Source organism: Mustela nivalis (genome assembly GCF_964662115.1).
Source record: "Mustela nivalis genome assembly, chromosome: 2".
NCBI lineage: Eukaryota > Metazoa > Chordata > Mammalia > Carnivora > Mustelidae > Mustela > Mustela nivalis.
The window spans coordinates 114,987,802-115,013,076 of NC_139021.1; the positions used below are offsets into that span (position 1 = coordinate 114,987,802).

Consider the following 25,275-nt stretch of genomic DNA (forward strand, 5'->3'; position numbering starts at 1 on the left):
TTCGCTTTAGTTTGCCATTCCGCTGAAAGAGATACTGTTTCCTTTCAACATGGTAGGGCAAAGAAACTTAGAGTCCGCTCTTAGCGGTGAGGAGGCAAGGTAAGGATGGGGCAGACTGCATGGAAACTCTGGGTTCTGACCGCCAGGACTTGGCCAAAACCAACAATTAAGCTTAGATAAAAAAACAAGGTTTCTAGGCCAGGCGTTCTGCACACGGAGGTGGTGTCTGGTGGGAGGGAGGAAGTGGAAAGAAGCCACCGAGCCCTTCTCTAAGTCCATGGATCTGGAACCCTGGGCCAGTATCCAGCTTCTTCTTAGACTATGAGTAATGACTTGCACTCAAGATAACTGTGTAGACAAGACTCTTGGTTCCCCAGTTCGGAGGAACTAATCATTAGCCCCAGCTCAACTTCATCATTTCAGATGTAGCCTGTGAACCTTTAGGGTTGCCTGATGAGTGATGTGAAGGTCCATTTAGCAAGTGCAGTCAGAAATATAATCTGAGTTTGAACTACTTCATGGGAAGCAGAAGCTGGCTCTTGCCCTTCCTTTATAAGATGGTTTGCACAGAATGATCACACGAGATACTGCAGCTACTTGGTAGCAGGCTGGTTTTTGAAAGCCCGAAACAGCCTTGACCTACTTCGTTTGGCATATCCAAACATTCCCGAAATTGGGGGAGACAGGAGTGTCTCTAAGTAGTCGTAAATTTTACTGTAGTTTCATTTTAAGCTCTGTTTTCCATAAACCTTGAAGAGCCTTAATACTTGAAACTATATAAGAAATATCATTTATTTGGCCACCTTCTTCATTTACCAAGAGGCTCAAGTGAGCTGTTGGAGCTCGAGAAGTACTTGCCATGAAATAATGGCCAAAGGGAGGTCTGACTCATGGTTTTGGAACATCGTGTCACCCACACCAGGAGGGCTGTGTGTTTTCAAACTGCCCTCCAGAGAGGTCCATCAGAAAGGGCAAAAATGCTGGTGTTTCAGAAAAATGAAGAGAAATAAAGCTTGCCTCATCTTGAAACATTTATTTCAGGAATCAGGTGATTTGCCACAAATCTTCCAAGTCACTAGCTTTTTTTCTGACATTTTTTACTATTTTTAAAGTAATTCAAAATTTATATTAGAAAACCATGATGCCATCGTTGTGGCAAATTGGGAAAAGAGAAGGAAGGACGAATTAAAATATCGTAAGACCCCACTCCTTGTGGATGACTGATGTGAACTTTCTGGGGTCCATCCTTCCCATCTTTATTCTCCTTCTCCCATCCCCAAAAATAATTTCCATGGAGTGGGTTCGTAGAGCATCTGCTGATGATATTTACAAGATGATATTTTCATGGAAAGTGTACAATCAACATCTTCCCATGTAACTGAACGTTCTTCTGAATCATCGTTCTAAAGGCTTTATAGAATCTCAAGTGATGAAAGCACCACCGTTTAAGTAATATCTTACCGTTGGACATTTGGAATTTTTCCCAGTTTTTTACTAATTTTAAAAAATGCGAGGAATAGTCTTGTTGTGTAATCTCTGGTCATCCATGGTTCTTTTTTAAGGATAAATTCCTAGAAGTCTTGCTGAGACGGGAAGTTATCACATTTTAAGGCTTTTATGCTGCAGAGAGGTTGTCCCAATTCACACTTTATCAACAGCATGCGTCAGTGCCGTATTTGCTTTCAAACGGAATAAAAGCCTTTGCTGGTAGAGGCTGGCTTTGTAACAATTTTATAAGAGCATCGTCGGTCTTCGGGCAGTTATTTATCAGCTTTTGGAAATAGTTGCCAGTCCATTCTGCCCAGCTTTGTAGCATTACTCTTCATTTTATTATTTCAGGTTCAAGCTATTTTTCTATATCAAGGAGCTCTAAAAAAGGAAAACAATCACTTGCTGTTGTTTCCCAATGATGGCTTGAACTCTTAACTCTGAAGTTTATAACTCTCTGTTATGTGCTTTTTTGTGTTGTTTTTGGTGTCTGTTTTTTTTTTTTTTTTAACAGAAGTATAGTTGACGTTCAATATCCTGTTAGTTGCAAGTGTACATCACCGCGATGCAAAACTTTCATATGTAAGAAATGATCCCCTTAATAAGAGTCTTTGCCAGCTGTCAGCATATACAATGTTATTACCATGTTATTGACTACGTGCTCTATGCTGTACATTTCTTCCCTGTGACTTACGTGTTTTATAACCCCAGGAGTTTGGACCTCTTAATCCTTTGTGCCTCAAAGAGGTTGTTCCAAGAACTTACTGTACGAAACCCATGAGCAGGATTTTGACTTCGCCAAACTCGCTTCTAATCATTTAATCTTTTAGAATCATCTTTCCTTTCCCAGTTCAGTTCAATCCCTGGTAAGATTGTATTTTTTATTCGCAGTTTGTATGCCTACAAATTTCCAAATGTTTATTTCATTTCAAAGTACTTGCTACTATAATAATGCATGTTAAACATACATGAATATGCAAAGATTCAAAGGCATTTGAATTTGAATTGCAAAGTCCCTTTCAGGTCATGAGCCAGGCATAATACTCTACTAAGAAAAGAAATTGCTAAAACAAATCACTTCTGAGAGAAAGCAATACATGAGTCCTCATTTCATTAAAGCTTTCTAACTTCAGATAACACCTCGCTGGTTGCGTTAAGATGCTCAGGAAAATTTTTCTTTGAGAAAAATGTAATGATTATAGTCCATGGAGAACCACAGACAGGGTCCCAAGTGTCATTCAAAACATGCGCCTGAAATGCCATGACCAAGACAATCTGCTGGAGTGGGTGGGGTTTTAGGGGGACACTTTATCCACATTAAGAAGGTGAAAAGGCACAGTCCCTAGTACTTGACTTTTTATCTCACACAGACCTGCTTGCAGCTTAGTGAGGGAAAAAAAGAAAAAAATCATCTCAGAACCTTTTTTCCATTAGCTAATTCAAAATATCCATTCATCCAAAGAACCTCTGCTCCATGAACTTGGTGGGAACTCAGACTAATTTCCATAAAATATCCATATTTTACAATCAGAGTGCATTGCTTCAAATACATCTTCTAGTGTTCAGATCGCCTTGGAGTCAATTAAGGGAGTAAAGGAATTTAGAAAAAAGGTGACTAAGGGAGATATGTATTTCAAAGAATTCTATAGACAGCATGTCTGTCACTTGGTTTTTCTTTTTTTTAAAGCAGCTACGCATTTCAATGAATTTTCTTAACTGTCTGTCTTCATTGGATTATGTTAGAAGGGGGAAGCTATGTTATTCTTTTGATATTTAATATTATAAAAGTCAACAGAATTAGTTATTTTTATCATCCCATGGCTGAGCAAAGGCCGTTTTGTGGCACGGCTAGGAGAGACAGAGAGAGAGTTTGCTTCTGTCATGTCCTTTTCTTTCTTTCTTTTTTAAAAAAAGATTTTATTTATTAGACAGAGAGAGAGATCACAAGTAGGCAGAGAGGCAGGTGGAGGGGGGCAGGGGCAGAAGCAGGCACCCCGTGCACAGAGCTTGATCCCAAGACCCTGAGATCATGACCTGAGCCAAAGGCAGAGGCTTAAGCCACTGAGCCACCCAGGCACCCCTGTCATGTCCTTTTCTTCTGACCCCCACGTGGAGCTCTCACCAATGTCTGACACCCCGGCATTCCCCCTACTGTGCCTTGCCTTCCCTAGATGAAGTCATGCCAGACACCTAAATACCTGTTCTCAAACCTCATAGTCTGTCTGCAGCTCCTTCCATATTATGTTACAGTCCCAACCCATTCAAGTGGTAGATTTCTTCCTGATGTTCAGTAGGGAACAGGGTGCAATGACTTAGGGGAATAAGAGCATTCCAAGGAAGAAGGAGCAGGTGCTAGAGCCTGGAGAGAAGACAGGGATGAGGGTGACATGTTTGCAGTCTAGAAGCCCTTGGGTTTCAAACTGAATTCCCAGCTCAGCACTAATATCCCATCTCATACCAGAGTTGGGCAAGGACTCCTAATGCTTATTATATGTGGGACAGGCAGCAGGAGAGGGGGTGGTACGTTTCTATGGTTGTGCACATGAGAGGAGTGGCTGTGTCCAGCTCACTTTGCAGGGGGATTCTCATTTTAGAATTAGGTGGGAAAAAAACAGTCCTACAGAGAAAGCCTTGAAGACATTTAAGAAAAATAGTTCAGCTTTTGTCACCTCTTTAGACTGAGGAACACCACAAAAAGGACAACAGGTGAGCAAACTTTCTAAGAAACATAGAACTAAAACTTGGAGAAAAAAGGTGACTCTTTAAGTGAAATAAAGCATTAGAGGAAAGGACCAGGAACTATTTTGTTTGCGATTCGAAGTTCTGGGCTGCCTCCTGAATTTTCAACCAAGTCTGACTCATCAGTTTTGAGTTGATTTTTTTTGCTGTATTTAAAATCTATGGTGTCATAAACTGTCCTAATTTTCCTCTTACTCACTGTTGGACTCTGCTGTCACCAAAAAGAGATTTCATTTCTATTATACAATTGGTCTAGCAACGATCTCACATAATACAATAGGTACTAATGTCAGAGAATCAAAATAGCCTTGTATCATGGAAAAACAAAACAAAACAAACAAAAAAGAAAAGAAAAACCCAAGTATGCTGATTACCTTTGTCCTAAAGCGAGACAGCATCAGGTTACATAGAATAAAGTGTTCCGAGTCCATTGTATGGACGGTTGGTTATCCTTAGCTTCCTTTGGGTTGCAGTGAGTTCCTGGTTTGGGATTAAAAGTTGGCAGGGGATTGTTCAAGAGAACTCATGAGACAATAAGAAAAACAGGAACCTTACTGTGTAGTAAGCCAGGGACAGGGACTACACTGGACTTCATAGGAAAAAGAGAAACCACACTATGAGAGGGCTTTCAGGAGCCTGAGCTAGTTTACAAATTCAACATTCACCCAGAATTCACCATGACGCCGGCTTCCATGTTGTCTCCTTAAATTTCATCAGCACGAGAACTTGTTTCTGCAACAAGTCCGTTCTCATATTGTCTGTACGCTCTCTCGAGTATCTCTCCTTCCGTCCACATGATCACCTGACCTGACACACTGTATCTCCAGCCCAAGCTCTGAGCAGAGGACATTATCCTTATTGTCCCCTACAGATTGGCTACTGTTGGATCAGATGCCCTTAGCCTCCCTCCTCTGTAAGGTCAGCCGCACACGGCCGTTTGTGTTAGAATGGGGCTCTGAGCACGGCAGGGTCTCTGTGGTTTTGCCTGCCTGTTAAATACGTGAAGTCAGTAACCGAAGTCAAATATCTGTGAAAAACAGCAATAGATTTTTCTACCATTATAATTTTTGTAATTTCTTGGTGTAAAATGGACCGTAATAACATCTTATATTTTCAGAAAATGTGTAGTTCGTGAGTCATTTCCACATAGTTCTTCACATAAATTTTCACAGAAATCTACAAAGTATGCAGGCAATATATGTTGTTCCTACCCAGCACTCTAGTATAAGGTTGCCCTCAATAAACAAAGCCTTTATTTGTTGGTGAAATAAATAAAGCAGGGTTGTGTCTTCTTCAGGCCACTCAGCCAGGCACAATGGGGCCAACGCAAAGACCAAGTCTTTCTCCTACCGGTCAAGGGTTCCTCTTAAGTAGCTAAGTATTCCTCCTGCCATAACTAGCAACTCATTGGGAATCAACTGGTAAGGGTTTTTTTGTTTTTTTTTTTAAGATTTTATTTATTTATTTGACAGAGAGAGATCACAAGCAGGCAGAGAGGCAGGCAGAGAGAGAGAGAGAGAGAAGGAAGCAGGCTCCCTGCCGAGCAGAGAGCCCGATGTGGGACTTGATCCCAGGACCCCAAGATCATGACCTGAGCCGAAGGCAGCGGCTTAACCCACTGAGCAACCCAGGCGCCCCAGGGTTTTTTTGATACTAAAAGAAGTCTAGTTAATGTACGCTGGCAATAAATTTGTCTGTCTTAACATTAGCTGCTCTTTCCTGTGACCATAATTACCCTTCAGGCATACTCAAGGCCAGAACATTAGGGAACCCACACACAGTGTTAATTCTTTTCAAGTTTCAAATGCTCGGCATAGACAGTGATTCTAGCTGAACCAACTGGGGTCAAAACCCTGTGAGCGCAGAATTTCTGCAATTGTGTGGAACAGTGTTTCTCAAACCTTTGGCAACTTCAGATTACCAATTTAAAGCACAGGTTTAGAAGAGTCACCGACTCTGTGAAAAATGCTGATGATATATATATATATATTTTGCTGATGATATTTTGACAGGGATTGAATGTATGGATTGCTTTGGGTGGCACAGACATTTTAATAACATTTGTCCTTCCAGTCCATGAACATGGAATGTTTTTCTATTTATTGGTGTCCTCCTCAATTTATTTCATAAATGTTCTATATTTTTCAGAGTAGAGATCCTTTACCTCTTTAGTTGGGTTTATTCCTAGGTGACATATGGTTTTTGGTGCAATTATAAATGGGATCAATTCCTTGATTTCTCTTTCTTCTGCTTCACTGTTTGAACATTGATTTTATATCCTGCCACTTGGCCGAATTCCTGTACGAGTTCTGGCAATTTTTTGGTGGAGTTGTTTGGGTTTTAAAACAATAATACAAATAAAATAGAATATTTAAAACTTAAGCAAACAAACAAAAAGCCCATGAGCAGTAATTTCTAGGATGACAAGTGATGATGTTGTAGTAGGAAGAGGGTGCTTGCTCTCTTTTTATTATTGGTGAATGAGTGATGCAGGTATAAACAGTCCTCATAACTTTTTTTTACCATCTTTGAAATATAATGTAAAATGGGATTTGAAGAGAAAGTTCATGATGTTACTGCCTAGATTGTCTGTGTCTGCACTCCCTATGACAAGGGAGTACCACTGGGGAAAATACTCAATATGAGCAATTTACTATAAAAGCTGAATTAACAAGTCAAGATAATTTCATGCTCCCTTTGCCCCTGATGAATTAGTGCAAATTGCATTTCATACTAATTGGTATACCAAATTCATGCACAATAAGAACACTGGGATTTCTTCAGTTTGCTTGTAAATGTATATACACAAATAACAAGACTATTTTTTTAAATTTTAATAGTTTGTTACACACTAATAGGTGCACTCATTAATCTGCCTCTCCAATGGTTCCTTTTGTTGACTATGAAAAACAGTAAGAATTAGTAGTTATTGGTGGGCTATAATTACCAGAGAGTAAAGACATGAATGCTGTATCTAAGGCAGAAAACTTTAAAATAAGTGAAATCTTAGAATATACACTTTTCTAATAAGGGAATACTAAATCATTTCTTATATATAACAAATTCCTTGCTGACTTGAATACTAACCCAAGGATTTCAAGTATTTTCATCACTGGAGATGGCCCTGGCTTTTGAAAATTATTGCATACAAACTTGCGTTTTCTGGGTAATGACCAGTTGTCCATTTTTTCTTACTCATTTGTAGGTAATGTTAATCAGGACTCCTGAGCAGCATGGGTTGAGTGTGACTATGCTCAGATGTTATAATCCTAGCCTAGAGTACAGCCAGGGGATATATAGTCAGCAATGGGATATTTAATTGAGAGCAAATATATAGCTTCTGGTAGCATTTTTGGAGTATTGAGCAGACCATAATCACCTATGTGGTTACCCAGGAGCCTTGGGAAACCAGAGTGAAAATCCCAGAGTTAATCTCATTTGGAAAAACAAACAGTATAAAAACAGGTGAGATAGAGAAATAGCCTTACCCTTGATAAGTGCTTTTATGACTATGCAATCCTTACTTTCTATTTGTTCTTTTTTCCCACTGGTTTATTAAGCATCTACTCTGTGACAGTCTACTCCATACTATGGTTACAAAAAAGAAAGACAGTTCCTTGTCTTAGGGATTTAGCCAAGCAGAATGACAGGTAAGTCAACAATTTAAGTACAGTGTGATGAAAACCATAGCACAGGACAGTTTGGAAGCCTGTCAGAGCATGGAATGTCAACAGTCGAGGTCTGGATCTTGTCTTTGATTTTAGCTGGGAAGATACCGATGGTTCCTGTGGCCATTGTCATGGGTACAGATTACATTGGTTATTAGATTATAATCTCAGGCTCTTAATTCTCCACCTTCTTTAACTTGCCTGGTTCTGTGGAAAATCAGTTGGTGTTATCAACTGCTGCTTGATCATTTCATCACCATTAGCTTGCTCTGAGCATGATGTTTCCAATAGCTGTCACTTTTGTGTGCACTTTCTGTTTGGTCTAAATTAAATCTGACAAGGGGAGGCTGAATGCTAAGACAGCATTTGGTGATCATTGTGGAATGCTGTTCGCTGGCAATTTATTTCAGATGTTAGATCAGCATGGAGTTGGGTTCAGAAAAAAGATCAGGATATAGCCTTTGAAGTAACCACATACATCTGTGTTGCTCATTTTTTAAATGGTCTGTGGTTGTGTTTTATATTATGTCTTTTAGGAACAAAATATATGTTACATATTTAATTATTTTGATGCTTCCAGCATTCTAATGATATTTATAAGAGATTGCTGCTCTTCGCACTTCTTCTTTTTTTTTTTTAAAGATTTTTTATTTATTTGACAGACAGAGATCACAAGTAGGCAGAGAAGCTGACAGAGAGAGAGGAGGAAGCAGGCTCCCCGCCAAGCAGAGAGCGTGATGTGGGGCTCAATCCCAGGATCCTGGGATCACCACCTGAGCCGAAGGCAGAGGCTTTAACCCACTGAGCCACCCGGGCGCCCCTCTTCCCACTTCTTAATAAAGAAATTAAGATTGTAGATTGCTGGGGCACCTGGGTGACTCAGTCACTAAGTGGCTGCCTTTGAACAATGACTACTGTTACGCTGAAAAGAAATAAAAAATTTAAAAAAATATATGACCAAAAAAAAAAAAAAAAAGCGGCTGCATTCGGCTCCAGTCCTAATCCTGGGGTCCTGGTATCGAGCCCCACATCAGGTGACCTGCTCAGTGGGGACCCTGCTTCCCCCTCTCTCTCTGCCTGCCTCTTTGCCTACTTGTTATCTCTGTCTGTCAAATAAATAAATAAAATCTTTAAAAAAAAAAAAGATTGTAGTTTGTATCAGATATATTTAAGTGAAAATTTGAGAGAATGCAGTAAACTAAGTGAAATCAGACAACTGTTTTTGTGAGACTTCTTATAGCATAGTTCCTAATTTGATGGCTATATTTACACATTTTGGGGTACTCAGAAACAGAGGCAAAATTATTTGAGAGACATTATATCTAAAGCCATTGTTTATGATGAAAAATAATACTAACAAGAACTCACTTTTCTTGTTGTCAAGATATTTTCCACATGAGTCTACCTTTGCTAAATTTGACGTCTGCACAGCATACTTGGTTTTGGAAAGATGCTTTCCAATTAAAATGAAATGTCAGTCTGGGGCATTGGAAGTAGAATACCACCACGCCACATCCATCTGCCTTCTTCTGTCTTAAACTGAATGCAGGTTTTGTAAAACTCGTGTGTAATCTCTCTCCAGTGAAACAATGAGATCCTTCTGACTGAAAGTAACAGACTTTCTCAGTCAAACCTTCTTACGCAGTAACAAAATGTATTTTCCAGACACAGAGTCAGCTTCGAAGCTTGGTTCAATCAGGAGCTCAATGAGGGGCTCCCAGGGGGCTCAGTCGGTTAAATGTCTGACTCTTGATTTCAGTTCAGGTCATGATCTCAGGAGCGTGGGATTGAGCCCAGTGTCAGGTTTGGTGCTCAGCAGGGAATCTGCTCAAGATTTTCTGTCTCTTGCCCCCTTGCCCTCCCTCTCTTCTTCTCTTTAAAAAAAAAAAAAAAAAAAAAGGTGGTCAATGATATTGCCAAGCACCCCAGGTCCCATCTATTTTCACCACTCCACTTTAGGATGGACAGTCTCCCTAAATCTGGTTATTCTCACAGCCACAAGATGAATGCCAATGACCACTGAGGCCACCCACCCCAGGTTAAGGAAAGAGGTAGAAAGAGCAGATTTGGATCAGTAAATATCACTGGAGGAATATCAACATGCTAATTATCTTAAAGTCATGAATATATACTCTAGGAATTGAGTGGGACATCTTAGCTTAGTTCATGTTGGAGAAACATGGATATGTGAGCAAAATTAGGGTTCTTTTAACAGTGGGGAAGCTCAGGAAAGGAGGAGCATTATGGAACAGTGGTGGTAGAGAGCTTCTGGGGTTCTCCCTAATGAGGAACGGGCGCAGTCCATGCCTGTCCTGGAGACTGCATACTATCATGTACATTTTGACCTTATGCATGAACTGCTGGACAGTAACTTATGCTTGAACTGCTGGACAGTAAGATAGTAGTTGCATGACCAGCCAAATAATACTCCCATTGGAGAAAAACTAAAAAATCCATTTTCAAGGAAAATCTGATAGTTTTCCTTGATTCTCAAAGTCTTATTTTATGTACTTCTCCTTGGACCTATTTATGTGTGTCTCTGGGCCCAAACTTGAATCACTTGATAAGATTACTTATCTTAACTTTTAAATTATTTAAACTATACTCCTCAAACAGGGTAGACATGTTCTGCAGGGATTCTCAGTGGTGCTCCAGGAAAAACAAAGATCTACTGGCCAAATTTACTTTGTTTATTATTAAAAGAATATCAAAGTCAAAAAAGTTTGGGGAGAAAACAAGTAATTTAAGAGAAAATCATTCGAAATCTTCATTTCAAGTCTACCAAATCTCTCACATTAGAATGAAAAATGTTCAAAAACAAATTTTTGCACTGACGGCTGCTTCAGGCCACACACCATGTTCACTGTCAACCTGCCTTCTACCCTCCACATCTCTCCCTGGCTTGTGTACTCATTCTCGAACATTTTGGTGGAAGAGCATTTTAAGATTTGTAGCAAATTGGGGTGCTTGGATGTTTCAGTCAGTTAAGCAACTGCCTTTGGCTCTGGGCATGATCCTGGGGTCCTGAGATCAAACCCCAGGTTGAGGCTCCCTGCTCAGTGGAGAGTCTTCCTCTCCTTATGCGCCTGCTTGTGCGTGCTCTCTCTCTCTCTCTGTCAAATAAATAAATAAAATCTTAAAAAAAAAAAAAGATATGCTACAGATTAAATGTATAATCTTCCAATACAAAAGTTGACTTCCAAAGAGTTAAATATTTTGTTGCAATGTCTTAAGATACCCTGTTAGTAATCCATACTGGTGGGTAAATGCCTTAGAAACTTTCTCTTACCCCCTTCTTTGAAAATGAATCCTGCCTGAAAATGCAAGACAGGGGGTACCTGGGTGGCTCAGTCAGTTAGGTGTCTACCTTTGCCTCAGATCCTGATCTCAGGCTCCTGGGATTGAGTCCCACATTGGGCTCCCTGCTTGGCAGAGAGCCTTCTTCTCCCTCTCCCACTGCCTGCCACTCTGCCTACTTGTGCTGTCTCTCTGTCAAATAAATAAATAAAAATCCTAAAAAAGAAAAACAAAAAAAACCTAAGGCAAGGCTGTACAGTGATCTTTATTGGCTGAAAAAATAAAGCTTCCTGTCCTGGACAGTGATACTTCTGCTCCTCAGCCATAGTACTGACCCATAGGGGGATATCCCAGGCCCCAAAGGAGTCCAGCGAGGACCTGACCTCATTCCTCCTCTGAGTGGGGGGCTAGTGCTCTCACCTCCAATGTTACTGCTTCCTCTGACAGATCCCATCCGCAGGAAAAGCTGAGTGCATCCGTCTCTCTATGCGACTGGTCTGTCACAATGTTTGAATTTCCTTGATTTGTGTAGGGGTTTTGTGAGTTCTTTATTCTTGGTATTCCCCCACCCCCATACAGTATAGTTTAGGGTGAGTGAAAATCTACTCAGTGGGAGCAGATGAAATCCAGAGCTAGGTGGGTAGAGCACAGCTCCCTTGGCAACATTATGTTTGACCCCATAAAGAGATGGTGATAATTAATCTTTTACCATAAGCCGGGCCTGGTGCCCAGTACTTCACAGGGATTATGTCTATCTCCCACCAAGGCTGAGGTAAGTGACTCCCCTCAGAGGAGTGAGAGAACCTGCCTCAATACCAGAAGGGTGTGTGTTGGGGCATTTGTGGGAGAGACTACAGACCTGTGTTTCTTCTCTGCGCTGAAGTATAAATACGTCCACTGGCCCATTGTCACGGTGAGGGTTGAGAGCCATTCTGCCGTCATCTCCAATGTCACTGTCTAAGCACAGGTACTTTGTTAAGACACAAATAAGAATTTTCAGTATTTTATTTTATTTATTTTTAAAGATTGTATTTATTTATTTATTTGACACAGAGAGAGAGAGACAGTGAGAGAGGGAACACAAGCAGGGGGAGTGGGAGGGGAGAAGCAGGCTTCGCACTGAACAGGGAGCCCAAAGCGGGGCTCAAACCCCAGACCCTGGGATTATGACCTGAGCTGAAGGCAAACGCTTAATGATTGAGCCACCCAGGTGCCCCAAGAATTCTTAGTATTTTAAAGAGAGAAAATACGAAATTGCCTATTTAAAGTTGTCATTGTGTGTGTGTGTGTGTGTGTGTGTGTGTGTGTGCGTGCATACTTCAGCTAGATACACACATTTCAGCTAGATCTCAGTGTTGTACCTGGAAATTCAAGGACCCACGATATTGGATGGATGATATAAGAGATTTGTAATCTCCTGCCCTAATTGGGCTTACTTTCCCTTGAAAAGGCAAGATGCAGGCTGATAATTATAACATTAAGGAACATTAGCACTGTGGCGCTAAGGAGAGGCAGAGAGGAAGCCCAGGGCTCCTGGAATAAACAGTATGAATCATTTCTGAGCATTTCTGCACCAGCCACGGTGATGAGATCATTACTTGATCTAACCCTGTGAGATGCTCTTGTCATCCAGATTGTAGGGGTGCATAAGCAGAAGGTTGGGAAGATGGAAGGATTGGCCAAGGTCAGCAGTGGGGCTGGATCCGGGATGTGGACCCGGCAGTCGGTCTCACATGGCCCCAGACAGCTCTTCATTTACTGTCGACAAGACAGACTGACAGAGGCCATTACAGGTGGCCCCCTCCCGAGTCCGTAACACAGATGACGAGGGAACTCTGACCAAGGGGCCGTCGGGTGGATACCAGTGTGGGTGGGGGCATTCTACCTCCGGTACCTCGGATCAGATGCCTCCTGATCACCATGTCTGTCCTCAGTGGGCTGAGATGCAGAAATTCCATTCATGACATCCGTGGGTACAACCGCACAAGGCAGTATACCAAGAATAAAGTCACTAGAAACTCCAAGTTGGGAGAGTCTGTGTAACACCCTAGCTCCAATGATAGATATCCCACTTTACCCTAATGTCATGTGACAGCTTTTCTCTCTCACATTGGTTTCATAGAGACACTCACTCATCAATGGATGAACCTGATCAAAGCTGCTGTTTCCAGGTCTTTATGTTTTTTTTTTTTTAAGATTTTATTTATTTATTGGTCAGAGAGAGAGCGAGAGAGCAAGCACAAGCAGGAGGAGCAGCAGGCAGAGGGAGAGGGAGAAGCAGGCTCCCCACTGAACAAGGAGCCCAATGTGGGACTCAATCCCAGGACCCCAAGATCATGACCTGAGCTGAAGGCAGATGCTTAACTGACTAAGCCATCCAGGCATCCCTTCCATAAAGGCATTGGGTCTGTGTTGTATAAGAGAAGGACGAGTTATCATGTCTTTCAAAATGAACGGAAAAGTCTGGATGGCCGATAGGGGGTGAACGAACCACACCCATGACTTGTCTGTTTTGATCTGAGATATCAGAAGACAGATGAAGTGTCTTTGTCCTTTGCTGTCTGAGCTCAGGTGCAGAAAGATGAAGGAGCCTTCCCTCAGGGCATGACTGGCAATGACACACGAATGGCGTGAGGGTCCCCAGAATCAGACAGATGAATCTGAGTTCTAACTCCTCCAATTCAGAGCCATAGGACCTTTTTTTTTTTTTTTTAAATATTATTTATTTATTTATTTGCCAGACAGATCATAAGTAGGCAGAGAGCAGGGGGCGGGGGAAGCAGGCTCCCCACTGAGCAGAGAGCCCGAAGCGGGACTCCAACCCAGGACCCTGAGATCATGACCTGAACTGAATGAAGGCAGATGCTTAACCCACTGAGCCACCCAGGCGCCCCAAGCCATAGGACCTTTGATAGATTTTTGATGTTACTAAACCTTAACTTTCTCATCTATGAATGGGTTGCTACCCCATGGGCTTGTTTAATTGTGAAATCAGAGGCCGCACACCTCAAGTACTTAGCATGGTCCTAGCACACGGAACGTATTCAGGGAAGGGAGATGTCTTTATTACTCTGATTTCCATTTATATGTTGGAGGCATGTAATATAAATTCCAGAATCTTTTAGCTTTGTTTACATTCTTTAAAATTACTCTGCCATTGTAAAGTTACTTGTAGTGTGTTTTTCTTTCTTTTTTTTTTTTTTTAAATTCCCTTGAATGTTCCTAAGGTATAATTTTTCAGACTTTGCAGAAAGGAAAATGGAATCACCTATATGGTGACTTGTCAAGATTATTCTGTAGGTTCTTAATAGAAATCTCCTTTGTATCCTGTCGTCCTTGCTGCCCCACACTCTGCTGCTTCTCCTGGATACCAAAATTAAATCGATGCTGAAACATTAATCAGAGAAGAGCTTTTGTTGTCACTTTCCCCCCTTTTTGAAAAGAAAACTAATAGGTTCAGTGGAGTTATAATCAGCCTGATCACACTGGACAGGCCCATCTTACTGCAGAATTTTTTTTTTCTTCTGATTCCTGTCTTGTGGAATTTGGTAAAATTAAACTGGGCCCTGAAATTCTTTTTTTAAGGGTTGTCCCGTTATTTATAAGGTGAAGGCAAAATTGCCCACGGTTCTGCTCATCTGGGTGGCCGGTCTTGGATGGGGCTCCCTGTGCAGATATTCCCCACGAGAGTAGTAAGTAGACAGGAATGTGGATGCCACCAGCACGTTCATGGTGTGAACAGGCTTTTCTTGCTACCCGTGTTTTCACGGTGCGGGAACTGCAGATTCTTTCTGGAGGGAAACGGGTGGCAAAGACCCAGGCTGCGGCACGGCTGATGTTAGCGCTTCTTTATATAGACAGAGCCTGCTACACCTGCACGTTTTGGTAGTCCCGTATTCGTTACGACGATAACATTTTTTCCCCTCCCGTGATAGGATGCAGCTTCTCAGGCAGAAGCTGGACGTCGCACACCTCCAGAGTCTTATTTTAAAACATTGCTCCTGTGTTGGTGGCAAAGACCATTGTAAAGAAGAAAGGATTCTAGTAAGAAAATGTAGGTGATCCAGAACCATGACTGGCAGAGCTGCTGGAGCAATCATGACTCCCCTTCTTCTTCTCCTCCCCCTCCCCCCTCCTCCCCCTCCTCCCCCCTCCGCCCTTCTCCTCCCCCTCCTCCCCCTCCCCCCTCCCCCTTCCTCCCCCTCCCCTTCCTCCCCTCCTTCCCCCTCCTTCTTCCCCTTTCCCTCCTCCTCATCCTCCTCCTCCTATAGTCAGAAGGAGGATAGGAAGGGACAATAGTCAGGAGCCCCTATTCTTAGTTACCGCTGTGCTATAGCACAAGGCATATGGTACGCTTTCCATAAATGGCTATTAAAGGAAGACGCTGTTTTCATACTTACGGTGCCCAGGATGTAGTACAAGAGCCTGGGAATGGCAGGAACTGGATAAATATTTGCTGGATTGAATTAGTCTGCTCTATTAGCGCAGCTCTCAGCAGGGAGTCTAAAGGACCCATCTCCACACGGCAGATGGCGGGGGAGTGTGGAATGAGGGAGATCGTTGAGTCACCCCAGGTAGGCAGGCAGATTTTTAGATGATATCAGACTTCCTCTGGAGATTGTTGAAGGGATCTTAACCCTTCGGGTGAAAACAAATTCCATGATAAAGATCTGTGGCCAAGGAAGCAATCAGGATCGGCTGAACCCTGCCTGACTTCCCAGTAAAGGAAGGCATGTCTGGCGTTCTCTCCTCAGTGACAACTCAGACCCACAAACAGGGGATGACCACTGAAAGGAAGACACGCTGATTTTGGAGAGAGCTGGCAAGGCCCCTCCACCTGCCGGCTCAGTGTCGGTAGCAGATATTCGGTAGGGGGAACACATTGATTTTTCTCGTGTAAAAGTCTTGATGGTTAGTTCTTGGGAAAAAACCTCTTTCCCCACCCTTCAGAAACTTGGTTTTAACAAGAATGCAACAGAAAGCCTTATATAGTTTGTTGTATGCCAGAAATAGATGTCAGTGGTCATGTCCTGTGGTGCTTAAGATTTCTTGTCCTTTCCTATCCGTTAACTGCAGTCCAAAAGAGCAAAAGAGTTTCCCATGTAATCTCTCCTTTGACACATGGGAGCTCCAAGACACAGCATCTATCAGAGCATCAGTTTCTGGAGTTATTAAAAAAAATGAAACTTTTGAAACTCTTGAAACATGCTTTAATATTCAGAAAGAAAATGCAACCCACACTCTTTGCAAGGCATCTTGTTAAATGCCACACGGTTTCCAGTAGTGTTCAGTAAGTTTACTTTATATATTACAGATTGTTTGATTTTATTTTTCAAAGGCATATGCTGCTGTATTAGTTACGCATTGCTTTGTAACAAATTACCCCCCAGGTTTAGTGATTTACGTATCAGTGATAGCATTACTTCTCGTGGTTTCTCTCTGAGCCAGGAATTTGTGAAGGGCTCGGTTGGGGAGTCTTGGGATTGTAGCTAGGTATTGGCAAGGTCAACAGGGATCTGAACGAAAGATTCGGGCTGGATGGCCCATTTCCAGGGAGGTCACACATGTGGCAAATGGGTGCTGATGGCCAGGGAGATCTTGTCTCTTCCCATGGAAACCTCTCCTACAGAGAACAGTCTGAGAGTCCAAGACAATGCCTTTAATGCTTTTCATGATCTAGTATCAGAAGTCACACAGTGACTTCTATCACACAGTGACTTCTGCCATACTCTCATGGTTGGGGCATTCTAAGATGTCCTCTTAGGTTACAGGGGCATCGGGGAGAGGGGTAGGATTAGACACAGCTCCTCAGAGTCAAGGGATGACCCTCTCTGAAGGAATGTCACTGCCACATGGGATGACAGCAGGTGGCCTGGGATGTATGTTGGTGCAGCTGGCTTTGGAATGTACATTCTACCACAACTGGCAAAGGAGAAGTGGAACACTATCCCTCCGAAGACTGAAGTCATGAATAGGATGGAACGCCTGCTTGCAGAGAGCTTGTGGTCACACAGAATTAGACATGACAAGGAAGGGCATGAATGGTGATTTTTTTTAAAGATTTTATTTATTTGGCAGAGAGAGAGTGAGTGTGAGTGCACAAGCAGGGGGAGCTGCAGAGGGAGAGGGAGAAGCAGACTCCCTGCTGAGCAAGGAGTCCAACATGGGGCTCGATCCCAGGACCCTGAGATCATGACCTGAGCCAAAGGCAGACACTTAACTGACTGAGCCACCTGGGCGTCCCATGAATGGCCATTTTACAAGCCCAAACCAGACGCCTCTATGAACCCAGAGAAGGGATAATTCCTTGGGTGGGGGTGGGGGGAGGCTTGAAGTTTACCTGGGTGGAGGAGCTTAAATTTTCTTTGGCCTCTGAAAACTTATGTCCACTCTTGTGAACTACCTTCTATCACCGACTCTTGTCTACTGTGGGTGTGGGCTTCCCAGTGTGTTCTCATAATGCTCCAATATGTACAGATTTTGTACAGATTGTCTAGAACCAGCTTTGAGAATCAAGTTTGCTTTTACTGTGAAACTTTCATCCTGGTTTAGAAACAAGGTATTATTTATTGGGGCGTTTCAAAGGTTTTTCCTGTCTGAGAAGGTGTGACTTAGGTTTTAGAAGTTTAATTTAGATTTGTTGAAGTGTCTATAAATTTACATAGATATTGCTTAAAATTCCACTTGATGTTGGAAAACAGCCACGATACTCTATTTGCGGTCTTTGAAAGATTAGGGCTGTGCCTTTTAAAAATGACTGAAGGATTCATTTGGAATTAGTATGTATGGCATTATCCTAAGCCTATATTTCCCCACGTAAAATTCTTTACAGTCTGTTCTAGTGAAAACAACACACAATATAATTTTTTAAAATTAAAACTCTAATTCAAATAGCCTTAGAATTAATAAGAGATGGATGGCCCAGTCAAGTCAAACATCTGACTCTTGATCTCAGCTCAGGTCTTGATCTCAGTGTTGTTAGTTCAAGCCCCACACTGGGCTCCATGCTGGGTGTGGAGCCTACTTAAAAGAAAAAGAAAAAGAATTAACAAGAGTGGATGGTGGCACTTTTGCCAATCCCATGGAAATGCAAGGTGTCCTCAGAGGGTCAGGTGGGCCAGAGGTCCAGAGAGCCACCACATCTGCAAGGCGACCTGGCCAGCTTGTTGCCTACCAGCTCATTCTGATAGGCATCAAAGAACTATGATCATTAACACTTTTAGTTTTATTGAAATCAGATTTATTCAAAGGAAAAGTAGGCCACATTGGATTTTTTCCCTTTTTTCAGTGCACAGGAAACTGCTGAGCGTGACTCTTGCCAGCCGAGTACCAGGAAAAAAGGCAATGCTCGCTTTCTGCCGTCACGGCTGTCTCAGTGTTAGGGGCGGGGGTTTCCTGTGATTAATCATATCTCCACATGCAAAATAACTTATGGAGTTAGTTCTTAGATGTAGATATGGAAGAGTGATGTTCAATGCCGGGCCGGAGAGCTAGTCCAGAATTTCTAAAATACTGGGAAAACCCTGCCTTTTAGAGCCCTGCTTCTCCTTAGTAAGCAAAGAAGGGTATTTTTAAGTCTGGACACAGTTGCTGAGGAGCTCCTGAGATACCCCGCTGGAAACATTACAGCTTATAACTGGAAGTATTACGGAAGATGTTAGTAAAGGATTATGGTAGTCTTTCAAAGCTAATTAGATGGTTGTCACTTGCAAAGAAAGAAAGAGAAAAAGAAAAGAAAAGAAAAGAAAAGAAAAGAAAAGAAAAGAAAAGAAAAGAAAAGAAAAAGGAAAACACTGCTTTTTATAAACCTGAGCTGAGGAGCCCAGGAAGCCCGAGGAGATGTTAAGGAATCCACAAATACACCTGCTGAAACCTGAAATGTAGGAATTCAGTGGAACGTGGTGTAGCATCAGGCCTGTGAAACAGAAACCAGATTCTGATTTTGCCCCCTGTATTTGTGACCTTGGCCAGGTCACACAAGTGTACTTAGCTGTCTAGATTGTCCAATTCTAGGGGCGCCTGGGTGGCTCAGAGGGTTAAGGCCTCTGCCTTCGGCTCAGGTCATGATCTCAGGGTCCTGAGATCGAGCCCCGCATCGGGCTCTCTGCTCAGCAGGGAGCCTGCTTCCCTTCCTCTCTCTCTGCCTGCCTCTCTGCCTACTTGTGATCTCTGTCTGTCAAATAAATAAATAAAATCTTTAAAAAAAAAATAGATTGTCCAATTCTACAAAAAAAGTGATAAAAGAGATCAGCCTCCAACCTGTGGGATAGAATGTTCACTAGCCATCATTTTATTTTGTTTTAATTTATTTCATTTCATTTCATTTTACTTTATTTTATTATTTTATCATTGTTTTGTATTGTATTGTATTTTTTTATTGTGTTACGTTAGTCACCATACAGTGCTTCATTAGTTTTTGATGTTATGTTCATTGTTTACATACCACACCCAGTGTTCCCTGCAATACGTGCCCTCCTTAATACCCACCAACAGGCTCACACAGGCACCCCCACCCCACCTCCCCTCCAAAACCCTCAGTTTGTTTCCCAAAGCGCGTATCTCTCATGGTTCATCTCCCGCTCTGATCATTTTAAATGAAGTTAGCTGATCACGGGAGAACACTGGCGGGGAAGCACAATTCCTGGTTTCAAGTTCTAGCTCAGCGGCTTCTTAAGTCAGGTGCCCCCAGGGGAATGTTGGAAATTCTCCAGTTTTCGGTTTACACACCTGTCCCTTGGGGGTTGCCACAGCCACCTTGTCAACCTTGTAGATTAGGGAGAGGGTGAGATGCAGAAACAGAGAAGGGATCATCCCTGACAACATGGAAGGTTCCTCACGGGGTACACACTTAGTACAGCCCCATGACAACGGCGGCCCTCTGGGCTTCATACAGGCATCATGGTTCATATTCTGAGATGGATGCTGCTGGCCCCGTGCGCCCTTTAGTTGTTTCTATGACAATGAGAGTCCTCCTCATTCTCTTGTGGAGTCCTCACATTTTGGAGTGAGGGACACATTTCTAGATAAGCCCTGGGAAGAGTGGTAAGCTGTTCTCTGGGCAAACTCAACTGCTGCTCATGAGCTAGCATGGGCTAGAAAAGGAGTCAACTACCCCGGACACGTCCCCTGAGAGACTGGTAGAGAGGAGGTGATAGCTTATTGGAAATATAGAGTAAAGGCAGTTAAAAAAAAAAAAAATGTGCTGTGGAAGCTACAGGATATTTGAGGACACTTAGTAGCTCTCTGTTCCTGGGTGACAGAGAAAGGTTCTTTTCCAATAAAAGATTGATGGGATTCTGGGGTGTCTTACTGCTGGAAGTGGGAGTTTTTGGAGGTATGTGTATCCAAAAAGAAGGACTCTTGGGGCGCCTGGGTGGCTCAGTGGGTTAAGCCGCTGCCTTCAGCTCAGGTCATGATCTCAGGGTCCTGGGATCGAGTCCCGCATTGGGCTCTCTGCTCAGCAGGGAGCCTGCTTCCCTCTCTCTCTCTCTCTCTCTGGCTGCCTCTCTGTCTACTTGTGATTTCTCTCTGTCAAATTAATAAATAAAATCTTTAAAAAAAAAAAAAAAAGAAGGACTCTTGAACAATGTTGCAGGCTTGCTCGAAGCACTCACTACAACCAATGTCCCCACCAACCCCAGGGGAATGTGTTTAGCCTGATCTCCATGCCAGGTCCTGCTGGGAGGGGTTTTTGTCTGAGTTCGTTAAGCCTGTTCAGCGGGATGGGCACTGGTATTGGACCCACTGGCCTTGTTATGGTCGCTTTGCTCTGCTTCAGCTCTTGCCCAGGCGCACACTCACAAAATAAAACCCTCCCCAATGCAGATTAGGAAGATTGTGACCCAGAATCGCTCCTAGCCTCTGAGTCACAGTCTGGGTCACACAGAAAATTACTAGTGAGATGAATTGAAATGTCGCTCATGAAATTGAAAGGCCTTGGTTCCATGGTGAGGAATTTAAGGGTTTTGGGTTTTTTTTTTTTTTTTTTTTTTTTTTTTTCCCCCACTTAGGACCTCTGAATTAGAAATGGTTAAGGGTTATCTAGTCTAACCATCCATCTGATGCATGAGAATGATCATGTGACTGTTTTTGAAATGCCAAATTATACATATTGGCCACTGTTGGCTCTTATTAAGGCAGAATCTCTGACATAAGTCATTCCTTAAATAAAAGTACACACAGAAATTATGTATATTATTACCGACATTGTTAGATCTTTAACTGTTACTTCTAAAGCTCATTTTCCATCTAGTTTCATTAATTTTAGTCAGTCCATTTAAACTATACTACTCAGTTTCTAGCTTTGCCTAGTAACATTTTTGTATGTGTTTCCCTACATTATTTGTAATAAAACTATAAGTATAATAATATGGAAATAAATGAGTTTAATATCATTGTTTACTATCACCTATAATACCGCCCCTCCTACACACTCCAGAATAGACCATGGACTAGTGGAAAATATTGTTGCATTCTGTTTAACAGAATCAAAATTATCCTGGGACACACCTACAACAAAGTCTTCTGCCCCCATTTTATTTATTTATTTATTTATTTTTAAATTGTTAACATATAATGTATTATTTGTTTCGGGGGTACAGGTCTGTGATTCATCAGTCTTACACAATTCACAGCACTCACCGTAGCACATACCTTCCCTGATGTCTGTAACCCAGCCACCCCATCACTTCCACCCTAACAACCCTGTTTGTTTCATGAAATTAAGAGTCTCTTATGGTTTGTCTCCCTCCACATCCCACCTTATTATACTTTTTTCCTCCATAGCCCCCATGAACCCCAGCCCTGCCTCTCAGTTTCCTCATATCAGAGAGATCATATGATAATTGTCTTTCTCTGATTGACTTACTTCGCTTACCATAATACCCTCTAGTTCCATCCATGTCACTGCAAATGGCAAGATTTCATTTTTTTCTTGCCTGCATAGTATTCCATTGTATATCTACTCCACATCTTCTTTATCAGTTCATCTGTTGATGAACATCTGGGCTCTTTCCACAGATTGACTGTTGTGGACATTGCTGCTATAAACATTCGGGTGCACATGCCCCTTCGAATCACTACATTTGTATCTTTAGGGTGATTACCCAGCAGTGTGATTGCTGGGTCATAGGGTAGCTCTATTTTCAGCTTTTTGAGGTACCTCCATGCTGTTTTCCAGAGTGGCTACACCAGCTTGCATTCCTGCCAATAGTGTAGGAGGGCTCCCCTTTCTCCACATCCTTGCCAACATCTGTCGTTTCCTGACTTGTTAATTTTAGCCATTCTGACTGGTGTGAGGTGGTATCTTACTGTGGTTTTGATTTGTATTTCCCTGATGCCGAGTGATGTGGAGCACTTTTTCATGTGTCTTTTGGCCATCTGGATGTCTTCTTTGCAGAAATATCTGTTCAGGTCCTCTGTCCATTTATTGATTGGATTATATGCTCTTTGGATTTTGAGTTGGATAAGTTCTTTAAAGATTTTGAATACTAGCCCTCTATCTAATATGTCATTTGTAAATATCTTCTCTCATTATGTCAGTTGTCTTTTGCTTTTGTTTCCTGTTTCCTTTGCTGTGCAAAAGCTGTTGTGTGTCTTGATGAAATTCCAATAGTTCATTTTTGCCTTTGCTTTCCTTGCCTTTGGGGATGATTCTAGGAAGAAGTTGCTGTGGCTGAGGTCAAAGAGGTTGCTGACTGTGTTCTCTTCAAGGATTTTGATGGATTCCTGTCTCACATTGAGGTCTTTCGTCCACTTTGAGTCTATTTTTGTGTAAGGTGTAAGGAAATGGTCCAGTTTCATTCTTCTGCATGTCCAGTTTTCCCAAAACAATTTGTTGAAGAGACTGTCTTTTTTCCATTGAACATTCTTTCCTACTTTGTCAAAGATTAGTTGACCATAGGGTTGAGGGTCGATTTCTGGGGTCTCTGTTATGTTCCACTGATCTATGTGTCTGTTTTTGTGCTGTTACCATACTGTCTTGATGATGACAGCTTTGTAATAGAGCTTGAAGTCTGGAATTGTGATGCCACCAACTTTGGCTTTCTTTTTCAACATTCCTCTGGCTATTCAAGGTTTTTTATTGTTTCATATAAATTTTAGGATTATTTGTTCCATTTCTTTGAAAAAAAATTAATGATATTTTGATAAGGGCTGAATTAAATATATAGATTGTTTTTAGTAGCATAGACATTTTCACATTTGTTCTTCCAACCCATGAGCATGGGACGTTTTTCCATTTCTTTGTGTCTTCCCTAATTTCTTTCATTAGTACTCTATAGTTTTCTGTGTACAGATTCTTTGCCTCTTTGGTTAGGTTTATTCCTAGATATCTTATGGTTTTGGGTGTAATTGTAAATAGGATGGACTCCTTAGTTTCCCTTTCTTCTGTCTTGCTGTTGGTGTATAGAAATGCAACTGATTTCTGTGCATTGATTTTATATCCTGACACTTTCCTGAATTCCTATATGAGTTCCACCAGTTTTGGGGTGGAGTCTTTGGGTTTTCCACATAAAGTATCATATCATCTGGAAAGAGTGAGAGTTTGACTTCTTCTTTACCAATTTGAATGCCTTTTATTTCTTTTTGTTGTCCGATTATCAAGGCTAGGATTTCCAGTACTATGTTGAATAGCAGTGGTGATAGTGGACATCCCTGCTGTGTTCCTCATCTTAGCAGAAAAGCTTTCAGTTGTTCCCCATTGAGAATGATACTCGCTGTGGGTTTTTCATAGATGGCTTTGATAATATTGAGGTATGTACCCTCTATGCCTACACTGTGAAGATCAAGAAAGGATGCTGCACTGTGTCAAATGCTTTTTCATCATCTATTGAGAATATCATATGGTTCTTGTTCTTTTATTAATGTATTGTATTACATTGATTGATTCCTGGGTGTTGAACTAACTTTGCAGCCCTGGAACAAATCCCACTTGGTCGTGGTGAATAATCCTTTTAATGTACTGTTGGATCCTATTGACTAGTATTTTGGTGAGAATTTTTGCATCTGTGTTCATCAAGGATATTGGTCTGTAATTCTCCTTTATGGTGGGGTCTTTGTCTGGTTTTGAGATCAAGGTAATGCTCGCTTCATGAAATGAGTTTGGAAGTTTTCCTTCCATTTCTGTTTTTTGGAACAGTTTCAGGACAATAGGTATTAATTCTTCTTTACATGTTTGGTAGAATTCCCCTGGGAAGCCATCTGGCCCTGGCCCCTTTATGTGGGAGATTTTTTATGACTGCCTCAATTTCCTTACTGGTTTTGGGTCTGTTCAGGTTTTCTATGTCTTCCTGGTTCAGTTTTCGTAGTTTATATGTCTCTAGGCATATGTCTCTTGCATCCATTTCTTCCAGATTGTCAAATTTGCTGGCGCATGGTTGTTCATAATATGTTCTTATAATGATTTATATTTCTTTGATGTTGGTTGTGATCTCTCCTCTTTCATTCATGATTTTATTAATTTGGGTCCTTTCTATTTTATTTTGGATAAGTCTGGTCAGGGGTTTATCGATATTATTTATTCTTTGAAAGAACCAGCTCCTAGTTTTATTGATTTGTTCTGCTGTTCTTCTGGTTTCTATTTCATTGATTTCTGCTATGATCTTTATTATTTCTCTTCTCCTGCTGGGTTTAGGCTTTCTTTGCTGTTCTTCCTCCAGCTCCTTTAGGTGTAGAGTTAGGTTGTATACTTGAGACCTTTCTTGTTTCATGAGAAAAGGGTTTATTTCTATATACTTCCCTCTCAGGATTGCCTTTGCTGTGTCCCAAAGATTTTGAACAGTTGTGTTTTCATTATCATTTGTTTCCATGAATTTTTTCTATTCTTCTTTAATTTCCTGGGTGACCCATTCATTCTTTAATAGGTTGCTCTTTAGCCTCCATGTATTTTAGTTCTTTCCAACTTTGCTCTTATGGTTGAGTTCTAGTTTCAAAGCACTGTGGTCTGAAAATATGTGTGAATTATCCCAGTCTTTTGGTACCAGTTGAGACCTGATTTGTGATCCAGGATGTGATCTATTCTGGAGATTGTTTCATGTGCACTAGAGAAGAACGTATATGCTTTTGCTTTGATATGGAATGTTCT

The 25,275-nt window shown here is 41.7% G+C and overlaps 1 protein-coding gene across 2 annotated transcripts in view; it reads left to right on the top strand.

Moving 5' to 3' along the window:
* The window catches only part of PRKG1 (protein kinase cGMP-dependent 1), a 1,242,412-nt gene that overhangs the window by 336,429 nt on the left and 880,708 nt on the right, over nucleotides 1-25,275 (top strand). The gene's annotated exons all lie outside the window — the stretch shown is intronic.